Here is a 14,088-nt window from a genome sequence, read left to right on the forward strand (position 1 = left end):
GTGTCAGTAACATGAACATACAGTATCAGTAACATGAACATACAGTATCAGTAACATGAACATACAGTAACATGAGTAACATGAACATACAGTGTCAGTAACATGAACATACAGTATCAGTAACATGAACATACAGTGTCAGTAACATGAACATACAGTGTCAGTAACATGAACATACAGTGTCAGCATGAACATACATGTCAGTAACATGAACATACAGTGTATCAGTAACATGAACATACAGTGTCAGTAACATGAACATACAGTGTCAGTAACATGAACATACAGTAATCAGTAAACATACAGTGTCAGTAACATGAACATACAGTGTCAGTAACATGAACATACAGTGTCAGTAACATGAACATACAGTGTCAGTAACATGAACATACAGTGTCAGTAACATGAACATACAGTGTCAGTAACATGAACATACAGTGTCAGTAACATGAACATACAGTGTCGGCAACATGAAACATGAACATACAGTGTCAGTAACATGAACATACAGTGTCAGTAACATGAACATACAGTGTCAGTAACATGAACATACAGTGTCAGTAACATGAACATACAGTGTCAGTAACATGAACATACAGTGTCAGTAACATGAACATACAGTGTCAGTAACATGAACATACAGTGTCAGTAACATGAACATACAGTGTCAGTAACATGAACATACAGTGTCAGTAACATGAACATACAGTGTCAGTAACATGAACATACAGTGTCAGTAACATGAACATACAGTGTCAGTAACATGAACATACAGTGTCAGTAACATGAACATACAACGTCAGTAACATGAACATACAGTGTCAGTAACATGAACATACAGTGTCAGTAACATGAACATACAGTGTCAGCAACATGGACATACAGTGTCAGTAACATGAACATACAGTGTCAGTAACATGAACATACAGTGTCAGCAACATGAACATACAGTGTCAGTAACATGAACATACAGTATCAGTAACATGAACATACAGTGTCAGTAACATGAACATACAGTGTCAGTAACATGAACATACAGTGTCAGTAACATGAACATACAGTGTCAGCAGATGAACAGTGGACATGAAGTACAGTATCAGTTACATGAACATACAGTAACAGGAACATACAGTATCAGTAACATGAACATACAGTATCAGTAACATGAACATACAGTGTCAGTAACATGAACATACAGTGTCAGTAACATGAACATACAGTATCAGTAACATGAACATACAGTGTCAGTAACATGAACATACAGTATCAGAGGCATGGATCATGTGGTTTCTCAGAAATTGACGTATACAGAGTTAAAATGCAATTTGAGAGAATTTACCAGTTTGGGGAAATAGGAAATTTTACATAAAGGTGAGGGTTTTAGTTATTTCGAAATTCGGAACATTATTCCCTTCCTCTTCATTATTGTCTATGTTGGTTCCCACGGCTAACTACACACATGCCATATTTCTTTACATTCTGAATAAATATTGCTGCGCAGTGATCATAAGCAGTTTCAGTTTTCAGTATGGTCAAAATTTAAAATAACTTGACACATATACTCATGCCAATAATGGTTGTCACCCCCCTGCCCACCTCAACCCCACACACACCTCACACACACACACCCTCTCCCAATTAAAAAATTGAAGGGGTGACAACCATTATTGGCATGAGTATATATACCATGTTTACTTTCATTTCCAGTGAATGAAAACTTAAAATAGCCTGACACATATATACCATGTTTACTTTCATTTCCAGTGAATGAAAACTTAAAATAGCCTGACACATATATACCATGTTTACTTTCATTTCCAGTGAATGAAAACTTAAAATAGCCTGACACATATATACCATGTTTACTTTCATTTCCAGTGAATGAAAACTTAAAATAGCCTGACACATATATACCATGTTTACTTTCATTTCCAGTGAATGAAAACTTAAAATAGCCTGACACATATATACCATGTTTACTTTCATTTCCAGTGAATGAAAACTTAAAATAGCCTGACACATATATACCATGTTTACTTTCATTTCCAGTGAATGAAAACTTAAAATAGCCTGACACATATATACCATGTTTACTTTCATTTCCAGTGAATGAAAACTTAAAATAGCCTGACACATATATACCATGTTTACTTTCATTTCCAGTGAATGAAAACTTAAAATAGCCTGACACATATATACCATTTCCAATGAAAGTCCACAAACAGATTTATTCAATATTATCCAAACACTAGCAGACTGATCCACCTCTCACTGTAAGAGATCCAGTGATATGTAGTTGATTTCCACCTATGTTCATGTCGTACGCATGCTACATGTTAGTACTACTTACATCAGTGATGCCACGACCTGTTGTAAACTACATATCTAAGGTCGCTGATTAAATATCGGAACCTGGATGTGATACCTCAGCTTCCCACGGGAGAAGACACAGGTGATACTACAAACGCAAGTCACACCTGTGATGAAGGTAACCATTGTTTGGGTAAGATAACGGTGACCTAGCTATGCTTGTGGAAAATTCTTTCGGTGGGACAAAATATGCTGGAAAGTCCGCTCCTTGTATATGGAGTTGTAAAAGTGCCGGTGTTGTTTTTACATTTGAAATCAATAAACTACGATTATCATGACCAAGTAAACTCAAATCAGATGTATCTGAAATTCTGCTCCACTTGTCCCAAATGACTAATGAAAAAGCATCATCATGTCATGTTTTGCAAGAAATATGCAAAATCCTACCCTTCCATTCAACAAACAATGTAAATTATAAGTTGAAAACAGTTTTGTTATACATTTGACTAGGCAACACAATAAGCATGATTCTTGAATCCGTGTAATGGTGGAGCTCTGACACAAGAAATGTCCCATCAGCCTCTGCGTCTCCAGTTACATACACCATCTCTACAGGTGTCTAATTATATGTGTGTCATATGCTGAGTGTGTTGTTCATTGTTAGCTGCAGACCATGTTCTAAATTTGTATTTATAATCGTATCATTGTAAAACTTAGTGGCTGACATCCAAAGGTTGTACGCATATCGCTTGATAAAAAACTTCACTATAACAACGTAACTTCGTTTTAACGCAGAAACAGGGTCTATCTTCACTTCAAATCAATAATGCATCTAAGACGTCCGGACCACTGGAGGTCTGACCTGTCTGTGGTGGATGACGTCATCCTTGAGATAACGACTCCTCACCAGAAACTAAATAACTGTATTACGAAGGAAACTGAGTAACAGAAACATACCCAGCCGAATAGAGACGAGTGAGTGAGTGAGTAAGTGAGTTTAGTGTTACGCCGCACTCAGGATTATTCCAGCTATATGGTGATGGTCAGTAAATAATCGAGTCTGGACAATAAACAATGGATGAATACTGACATTCGGAACCCAATCTGTAAGCCTAATTGACAGCATAACATAACAACACGAGGTAACCAAGACTCGACTTGATCTTGAGTATTAGGAAATAGAGTCATAGCAACGGTCCGGAATAACAAACATGTGGGGGCGTACCCGTCCCGTGAAAAACTGTTTAAAAACCAACATTTTGTTTTATGTACCCTCATAGACGCCGCAAACGTTAATCAAGCAATCAATTTGGGCATTCCTTCATGATATATAAAAGAGACAAAAATATATAAATTTGATCACTAAAATGCGCGAGTGAGTGCGTGTGTGCGTGTGTGCGTGTGTGCGTGTGTGTTGTCTATTCCTCATACCCGACACACCTCCATCATATCCTCTGGTATTATTTAGTTTTTATTTCTACCTTGCCTGCACTATTTGTCATTTGTGATTTGTGTATTATTAGACCGGTATTGATATAATAATAATAATAAGAGTACTTTTATAGCGCCTCATCCACATCACCAAGGGACATGCTCTAAGCGCATAACATATATATATACAGGTTCTATGTACAGGAAAGTTGACGTCATAGATATTTCTTGAAGAGGTGCGTTTTGAGCTTGGACTTAAAGACTGGGAGTGATGGAGAGGTTTTAAGATCCGATGGTAGAGAGTTCCAGAGAGTGGCAGCAGCATGAGAAAATGAATTTGCACCAAAGGTTTTGAGTTTGCACACAGGAACAACTAGCAAGAGTTGATCGCTGGAGCGGAGAGATCTTTCAGGTTTGTACAGTGTTATCAAATCATGGAGGTATGCTGGACCAATGCTATTAACAGACTGACAAACAAGGGAGAGCAGTTTAAATTCAATCCTCTCGCGGATCCGGAGCCAGTGAAGAGAATTGAGAGTTGGCGTAATATGAGAGCATAGCTTTGTCCTTGTCCTTTGACGATGCGAGCAGCCTGATTCTGTATTTTCTGGAGGCGCTGTAATTGTTCATCAGAGATACCAATTAGTAAACTATTACAGTAGTCCAAGCGTGATAGAACTAGAGATCGAACGAGGGTGGCCGTTGCTTCCATGGTTAAGATGTTGCGTATGGAACCAATATTTCGGAGATGGAAGTGACATATTTTGCATAGGTGGTTGATATGACTTTTCATAGACAAATTTGAGTCCAAATAAACACCAAGATATATATTTATGTCGCAAGACTTATTTCTTTATCCAGTCCGTGTACATTTAGGGAAATAAATATGTTTAAACCAAAGAATATCTCCATCTATGTCTGTAAGTAGCATTAGAACAGCAGGATCTATGGATTCGGAACATGATATCTAGCTCACAGTGTTGAATGTAACAGCGAACGTTTAGAGATGAACTACTGGTACTGTACATCCTGCCCCTATAGATAACTATATGCATTGTACATAAACCCATTTGCATTACACAGAAACACATTTGAATTATACAGACATCTGTGTCCATCATAGAGACAGTAATAGGTATTACATAAACACATGCATGCAGACATACATATCGTCTCTGTAGTTACATGTATTGCACCCTGAGACCTAAAACGTTATATCTGTGTTTTGCGTGCAGCGTCGAATACGTAAACGTTATATCTGTGTTGTAAGTGCTGTGTGGAAAACTGAAAGATCTAGACTGTTTATTTATTGTGTGGAAATTTTGAACTTTACATATGTGAAATTAGGCTAATTGGTAACTGCTAAATTCATATAAGTAATATATTACTAGCATTTGAGCAAGCATGTCACGCCCTCTACCCTTACACCCGTCTCCAGCTTGTCTCTCCAACAGCCCTCTACCCTTACACCCGTCTCCAGCATGCCCCTTACATGTCCCCGTCTCCAGCATGTCTCGCCCTCTACCCTTACACCCGTCTCCAGCATGTCTCGCCCTCTACCCTTACACCCGTCTCCAGCATGTCTCGCCCTCTACCCTTACACCCGTCTCCAGCATGTCTCGCCCTCTACCCTTACACCCGTCTCCAGCATGTCGGCTACAACAGCAGGGGATCACTACTGACAGGTTCGTGCTTCATCATATCAACAAAATATTCACCGACAATCTAGTAGTTCAAGATGGCCACGAATGGTGTGACAGCAAATAACGGCCACCCGATACCGAATTATTCATCGTTGACACATAGAATGACATAGGACTTCTCCGAGACCCCAATGTCACCCGTTAGTTCAGCAGTCCCTGCTGGGTTGACCCCACCACGCGTTCTCTAGTCACGAGTAGCTAACTTGCAGCAGTGACGTGATGGAGTTACACGTGATGAGAACCAGGTAAACATGCCAACCTGCTTCAGAGTGAATGTGTTCGTTAGACCAAGGACATATTAATGCTTTCCCATTTGAGGAGGTATCTGTATACGTGGATTTCTGTCTGTACTCGATTCATTAACTCCGTTTGTTGAAATAATACAAGATAAAACTGTCCTCATTTTGATGAAGGGGGATGTACAGGTTGTTGTTGTTGTTGTTGTTGTTGTTGTTGTTGTTGTTGTAACAGCTTACAATGATGCGCCTGTCTATCAAATATATTCCACACCAAAATATATCACTGGCAACTCTTAATATACTGAGAGAAACAAATAAGTGAACACCACTTCATGGCAGTGTTCCTTTATTCATTCTCTGATTTCCTCCCACAGCGCTGTTCAAAGCGGGAGATGAAAACTGAAAAATATTAAAGGAACACTGGAATTTTCCTGTGTTCCTTTATTTGTTTCTCTCAGTATATTTTAACCCCCTTCGCCTTATTCAAATCAGCTGAGAGTGCGATAGGTTTGCTGCCTTTAACAATAACAAAACTGTTGTGAGACAAACCTTAGTCAACACCCCACACCCAACTGACTGTATGTTATTGTTGATCATTTCAGCTGCTGTAGGCGAACGACGTCTACTACAAAGGCGGACGTCGGGCGTGGACTAGTATTAAGATCGGCTAATTTCGGGGATTCCAACATAAAAGCACGGATGTTCCCAGAGGTGACAAGAGTTAAAACCTTGGCCTCGGTCCGTTGCTGTGATAACACGATAACCTCCCAGTGGTCGACTTTGTGTTATCACCACCCGGCTTTATCAGTGAAGGTTTGTGTGGCATCAGTAAACATAGACTATATTGCATCTCATGGTATTCTCATCTCTAATCATCCAATCTGTCATCGACCATCCGATCCACATGTTAATTTTCTAGGAAAACAGGCATCGGATGCTATGAGGCCATTTATTCCTGCCAAGTTGGTACTACTCACAGAACTCTAGGCAATCAGCGTTTGACGCTGCTTTGTGTAAATGCGCATCCATGGATTAGTTCAAAATCCCAATAGACTGAAGACAAGGGTGTAAAGAATAAACTGAATACCCAATAGAGTGGACAAAAGGGTGTAAAGAATAAACTAAATACCCAATAGAGTAAAGAACATATGTAAAGAATATACTCAATACCCAATAGAATAATAATATAAATAGAATAATATACTGAATATCTAATAGAGTGGACAAAAGGATGTAAATAATATACCCAGTGTGGATGTAAAGAATATATCACCCAATAGACTGGAGGATGTAAAGAATATACCGAATACCCACAATAGAATGTGAACAAAAGGATGTAAAGAATATACTGAATACCCAATAGAGTGGAGACAAAAGGATGTAAAGAATATACTAAATAAATAGAATGGACAAAAGGATGTACATACATACTGAATATCTAATAGAGTGGACAAAAGGATGTAAAGAATATACTGAATACCCAATAGAATGGACAAAAGGATGTAAAGAATATACTGAATACCTAATAGAGTGGACAAAAGGATGTAAAGAATATACTCAATACCCAATAGAATGGACAAAAGGATGTAAATAATATACTGAATATCTAATAGAGTGGACAAAAGGATGTAAAGAATATACTCAATACCCAATAGAATGGACAAAAGGATGTAAAGAATATACTCAATACCCAATAGAGTGGACAAAAGGATGTAAAGAATATACTCAATACCCAATAGAATGGACAAAAGGATGTAAAGAATATACTCAATACCCAATAGAATGGACAAAAGGATGTAAAGAATATACTCAATACCCAATAGAATGGACAAAAGGATGTAAAGAATATACTCAATACCCAATAGAATGGACAAAAGGATGTAAAGAATATACTCAATACCCAATAGAATGGACAAAAGGATGTAAAGAATATAATCAATAGAGTGGACAAAAGGATGTAAAATAATAGAATGGACAAAAGGATGTAAAGAATATACTCAATACCCAATAGAATGGACAAAAGGATGTAAAGAATATACTGAATACCTAATAGAGTGGACAAAAGGATGTAAAGAATATACTCAATACCCAATAGAATGGACAAAAGGATGTAAAGAATATACTCAATATCCAATAGAGTGGACAAAAGGATGTAAAGAATATACTCAATACCCAATAGAATGGACAAAAGGATGTAAAGAATATACTCAATACCCAATAGAATGGACAAAAGGATGTAAAGAATATACTCAATACCCAATAGAATGGACAAAAGGATGTAAAGAATATACTGAATATCTAATAGAGTGGACAAAAGGATGTAAAGAATATACTCATATACCCAATAGAATGGACAAAAGGATGTAAAGAATATACTCAATACCCAATAGAATGGACAAAGGATGTAAAGAATATACTGTAAAGAATATACAATACCCAATAGAATGGACAAAAGGATGTAAAGAATATACAAAAGGATCAATACCCAATAGAATGGACAAAAGGATGTAAAGAATATACTATACTCAATACCTAATAGAATGGACAAAAGGATGTAAAGAATATACTCAATACCCAATAGAATGGACAAAAGGATGTAAATAAATATAGAATGGACAAAAGGATGTAAATAATATACTGAATATCTAATAGAGTGGACAAAAGGATGTAAAGAATATACTCAATACCCAATAGAATGGACAAAAGGATGTAAAAATATATATTGAATATCTAATAGAGTGGACATATACCAATAGAATGGACAAAAGGATGTAAAGAATATACTCAAAAGGATGTAATACTGAATAGAGTGGACAAAAGGATGTAAAGAATATACTCAATACCCAATAGAATGGACAAAAGGATGTAAAGAATATACTGAATACCCTAATAGAATGGACAAAAGGATGTAAAGAATATACTCAATACCCAATAGAATGGACAAAAGGATGTAAAGAATATACTGAATACCTAATAGAATGGACAAAAGGGTGTAAAGAACAAACTGAATGCCCAAAGGTAACTGCTAAGGCCTATGCAAAGGATGATGTTGGAGTAAAAGCTCTGTTGATGAATAAAAATATATACATATCCGGAGCTGATCACGCAGGAAGTCCCATGATGAGGAAGTTGTAGCCAACAATAGGAGCATGTCACGCGACACACCATGTGAGCGTGATGGATGGTAGGGCAATAAAGACAACTGCATTGTCAGTTTCCCTGTATGCACTGTAGCTGTAAATACGTCAGTAATTTGATTACAGTAATTTGTAAGACGAAGGTAGCAAAGATTCAGTTAAGTTGTATATTTCATTCCGTAGTTCAATGTGAACATGATTCAGTTGTTTCACAATCAACATGCCCGATAGTAGTTGGAGACCGTCAACCATGTCTAATTGCTCGTTATTTCTGTAGTGTGATCAAGCACTCGCCCTCCATAGCCGCTGATAACACGCGGTACATACCCATACCCAGACCCTGAAACAAATATACCCAAGAAAACCCATGCAAGTCCAGAATATATTTATAGATTTCCACAGAAAATTAAGAAAGTCTCTCGGTTCCTTTTCATTATATTTTATTATCATAATTTATAATGGACCCATAATTTGGAGTAAGCGACACAATATCAAGTACCTCCAACAGTTCGGCAATTGCAGTTATAGTCACAAACTGACGTTTAGTCAATTTTATTTCTCCAGAATATATGTCCACTTTAAAAAATGAATCAAAGTCCAGAATGACCCCAGAACAATTCGTACTTTTAGGTCAGAGCTGAGGCAATAAACACCTTGCCCAGTCATCCGAGACTCGAGTCTACTTTCACCTTCCTCGTGAGACAGTTACAGACACGTTCCCATATCCACATGTTTAATGTTGTATTACTCACTTACCAGTGTGGTGATGAAAGTGATACGTTACCACCGAACTGCTATCGCTACCGTTATTAAACTGGACAAGTGTGTAGTGAGGCTGAGCCATAAATACATAAATTAGTGTTCCAATCAGCGTTGATTCTATACGAGCTGGGCTGTAATAACGACCTTATCTCTCAACTGTATCAGGGAACTGTTTCAACCATATTGCATATCATGAAAGGCTAAAACATGAAGCCATTGACAGCCATGGATAGAGTAGATTAACACAAAACAGGTGTCTGCATATATATATATACTCATGCCAATAATGGTTGTCACCCCCCCCACCCCAACCCCCACACACCTCACACCCACACACCCTCTCCAATTAAAAAATTGAAGGGGGTGACAACCATTATTGGCATGAGTATATATACAATGCATCAGGTGGTCCTGTTGTGTATAGGTTCAATATGGTGATTAATGATGGTGCTTTAAACATGTAGATAGGGTGTTCGGTTTTTATATATGGTTAGGGCGGTGGGGTGGCCTAGTGGTTAAAGTGTTCGCTCGTCACGCCAAAGGCCCAAGTTCGATTAACCACATGGTTACATTCTGTGAAGCCCATTCCTGGTGCCCTCCGCCTTGATATTGGTTTAAAGGGTCGGTATATGTAGAGAGAGGAGGGGAGGGTTATGGTCTCTCAGATGTGCTCTCGTGTGCGTCCTCGTCGTTACGACATCTTCCACAACGGCATTAACGTCGCATTCTCAGATCGACTGACCCTGTTCCCTAATGCTGCCTGATCTCATGATAGAAGGATTACACGTTATCCTTTTACCTACCGCCTAGTGGGTCCATTGCTACAGCATTACCTATATACTCATTACGTCGTACGTTGACTGTAACGTCACGCTGACGTTCATTGCCGTGACATTCATCACAAGACGCATGCTTTGCAACATGGCTGACCTAACTTGCATTTAACATCGAAACCTTCCCTATTGTGAGGCGTTTGTATAAAACACACCTAAATCCAACAGATTTAACACAGACTGGCCTAATTTAACACAAGACAGGCATCCTAAACAACGACGTGTTCATGGTCCCCCCATAGGCAAGAGACATTGACTGGACAACGGCTGGACATAGGTCAGTATCGACCAACACATAGTTGGTATAAAATCTTAAATCGCTGTCTGGACAAAGAAGAATAACTTCGATAATTTAGATATGGCACAGTGTATACCGTTCAACCGTTGATTAGGATACGGAAACATTTTATTCATAACATATCCTTACTTTATATATTCCGACTGGCATGACCTGGAATAATGGTTTCCATATTCCGATCTGGCTTCCGAGGATAGACGCTTGGGTGGAGACTGGATATTGCTTCTAACTGCCATTCAAAGATTTCATCAAATATATCATCACCCATCGATAAATGCTGAGTGTCCAGACATTCAGAGGTGAGTACGATCTGTCAGTCACGCTCGGCGTCTACGCAAACCACAATCGCCCTCTCCAGTAGTAACCCAATGTTCAGCAGGGTATATTTTATAAATCATTAAATGTCAAATAGCATCGCCCTCGATAACCTCCAGGGTATACGTTCCGATAAATCTCCACTATAGTGGTGATTTATCGGCACGTATAACCTGGAGGTTATCGAGGATGTTATAATATATAATATACATATATAACCATACAGCTGTTCATTGTGACACAATGTTTGAGTCGTGCCCCAACCTTGCAGTTCTAATAGTTCCGCGTCCTTACGTATCTAACACGTAAAACTGCAAATATAATGTGTTCCCTGCCTTTGCTGACCAGGATATTATCATAGAAGGCATTAATAGCCATGACACCGGCATATTGTTACTGTGACTTTCTACGCACTTGACGGAGTGACGGCGCAGATTAGTAGTACTCGTCATTATGCCTTGCCTCGTATTGTATCAAAGGTCGTTTTTCTATACAACAGTGTGCATAATTACGGTACCCACTGTTTGACCTCTGTGAAGGACATACAGACATGTTGACAGCCAGTTATCTCGGTTAGGAAACATTCAAGGCCACGTTGCCCCAAAGTGCACACAAAGCGCACACCGATAAAGCCACTTAGTACCACTAAAAAATCAGGGCACCGATAACGGCAATAAATAGATAACGACAAGACCGGGTTATGACAGGTTATTGAATCAGCTGATCACTGAAGAACTGCCATATTACCGAAGTAAATATAAGGGGTTCCTGCTACCTCTCAATATCCCGTCACATGGGGTGGGTTCCTGCTTCATCTCTGTATCCCGTCTGGGGTGGGCTCTATCTGTATCCCGTCGCATGGGGTGGGCTCTAGTTAACCTTCTGTATCCCGTCCTCTGTATCCCGTCACATGGGGTGAGCTCTAGTTAACACTCTGTATCCCGTCACATGGGGTGGGCTCTAGTTAACACTACTTATCTTACCTTCATGTGAAATACTTTAATTTCATTGGTCAATGAGGCTTTAACAAGTTTCCATGTCACCTCTCCCAGGAGGGTGACAACTCGAAAAAATATTACCCGCTGCCACGGTAACCGCCAAACTCTCCGCCGAGAAGCTGTATCGCTGACAATCGTATGACGTCATAATATGACGCATGTAGTGTCCGGAGTTCGAAAACCGTTCGATTAGCTGTTTTCGAGTTCACTATATACACCTTTATTTTACCGACTTTTACTGTTTTATTTAAACTATTTTATACATTAAGTCGTTTGCACACTCAACTTAAACATAATTAACCATTTTGATAGCAGTGTTAAGCTTGTCAGAATATGTTTCACTGATTTAAAAATCCAGTCGAGAGGCAGACGCCATTTTGCTGACATGTCATATAGTCGGTAGCGATATTTAAAATAAAATGGGAGATAACTCTAATCTGTTTTTCTTGTCAGCAAAATCTAGCGATGGCTACAAAAAGATTGGTACCCGTCCTTCAACCAATTCAAAATTAACATTAAGGTGTTCGGTAAGATAAATACGTTGTTCACTGGTCCCTCGGGGCCCATGGGTTGATGTACCCTCTCGTGACCGGTGAACAACTCATAGTGTACAGAAACTTAGTCACATAATAAATAATGTTTCGCAAGTAGCGCATCAGCGAGCAGCTTCTGAAAACGTTTGACAAAATATATGTAATAAAATACGCGACGTCCATGACTAATAGTCTGAAAGGGGCGACACCCGGCAGGCCTAGGGTTAACAGTCGGTGAACACCACTGACTATGACAATACAAGAATGTCCGCTCACGTTTCTTCACGTGTGATCTATGACGCCATACTGGTTAACGAGCCCATGTAGCTGAAACAAGTCATACCCCTGTATCAAAGTTTGAAAATAATGTACGTTTTGTCACATCACTCGATTTTTATGTTTTATCTTTTGCGACTCCAATATCATTTAAAATAATGTGGTTGTGTGAGGGGACATAGTGTTTATCGTCGCCGTCATGTGTTTTGCGCTTATGAAAGTTATGTAAGGATATGACTATACAGGTGCTGACGGGTTGAGTAAATGTGTCTACCCGTACGGACTAATGCCGGTTTCAAAGAGCTACTGCAGTAAGACACCATGCCTCGGTTAAACAAGGATACAATGCCCTCGTCAGAGTTTTTATTTTATCTCCTTAAGACTCATGGGCAGGGTAACATTACATACTAGTTTAACGTCTTTTTAGTAGCACGTGGCCGTAGATCGAAACACCGACCGAGCACTGTCAGGGCTGATATTCTATCCACTGCACCACCGAGGCGGTAGGTGTTCTAATATTACCAACACAGATAACAGTTAATCCTAAATATTAGTTCAGCCATAAAGGAAACATTTTGTCACATTACGTCATAACTGCTGAAGCTAGGTTATGTGATTTCATTTTTATCGATTCTGATTACTTATTCGTGTTTGTACCCTACAATCGTGGCCTATCCCACAGAAGCGGTGTTCAATATCTTTACAAACATTTCATTCCACCAGTTGCTGCCTGCTGTAGGCTTATCAGAACGCCCCATTAACCACATCCAATGTTACGTAAACACTACTGGTTATAACATGCGAGGACATGCTTGTTTCAGTTGTAAATCCAGTCCTTGGATGATGAGTGGCTGTACATTTCACAGTACACACCCTGTGAATATCCAATGATACCCCGGTAATCAGAGCGGAACCGTTTTCCCTTCATAATGGTCCAAATATACTATCCAATGCTACTGATAATGTCCTTTATACTATATGTAGACATAGCTCTGTCGGTTTTCAACGCTTCACTCAACAATATGCCTGTTATTGGAAGGATGCCAGACACGACGTCAACCAACCACCCGACCCATTAAGTCGCCGTTTTCGGTCAACATTGTACCCGTGGAGCAAGATTGACAAAGTATACTGAGGGGCAAAAGAACCCCCACATCTCAGTTGAGTGTATGTTTTATTTACATTTAAAATCTGTTATGTTAGCGAAACTATATTCAGTATGATAGTTGTCCACAGTATTATCTGTGAGTTCG

This window comes from Haliotis rubra, unplaced genomic scaffold (assembly GCF_003918875.1).
Source record: "Haliotis rubra isolate DU_JTF1 unplaced genomic scaffold, ASM391887v1 Scf491, whole genome shotgun sequence".
Taxonomy (NCBI): Eukaryota; Metazoa; Mollusca; class Gastropoda; order Lepetellida; family Haliotidae; genus Haliotis; species Haliotis rubra.